Source organism: Ovis canadensis, chromosome 12, assembly GCF_042477335.2.
Source record: "Ovis canadensis isolate MfBH-ARS-UI-01 breed Bighorn chromosome 12, ARS-UI_OviCan_v2, whole genome shotgun sequence".
Lineage (NCBI taxonomy): Eukaryota > Metazoa > Chordata > Mammalia > Artiodactyla > Bovidae > Ovis > Ovis canadensis.
The window spans coordinates 14,190,109-14,190,825 of NC_091256.1; positions in this window are offsets into that span (position 1 = coordinate 14,190,109).

Below are 717 nucleotides of genomic sequence, written 5' to 3' on the forward strand. Positions count from 1 at the left end.
GGTGACAAAAGCTTGGTCTCTCTTCTGACAGTGGAATCCTTGAGACAGCAAAACATTAAGTTATACATGAGACTTGTAAACGAGAACTAAAACTTTACCCGTCCACAGAAATGTTTACAGCCCTAGCTCCCCAGTTGGGGGGGTGCATAGTCAATAAAGCAAAACCCACCATTTTCTGCTGTTTTTCTGTGGTCAATCTCTTCCAGGTTTAGTGGCCTCAATGCAAAGCTTTGATAGAGTGTCACTTTCCCCAGTGTCTTTGGGGTTCAATTATTTCTAACTTTTCTACTCAGCTAATGTAAGAAAAATCTTCTACACAAAATGAACAAATATTTCGATCACTGCTTAGGAGCTCTGAGTAAGACACAAGCTCTGAGAAGATAAGTTAATTAAATATGAAAGAGCTGAGAGAGATTTTTTAGTGAGTTAAAAGTTATTTATCCCCGCCCTCCTTTTGATGAGAGCACAGAGAGCGCAGAGCACTGAGTACCGCAGACAGTATCTTCTCACACTCGTAATTCAACTCTGAACATAACGGGATGGCAGTTTTTAATTAGCTGCCAGCAGACTTTGTAATTGCTGAATTGGCATTTGAAAAAAAGTCAGCTATTCATTCTCTGGCACACAAATTGATTTATATAGACTTAGGCAATTCTTAATATGGCTTTCCAAATCTACACAACCTCAGGTTCGATCAGTTCTATTTTGTGGATCCTT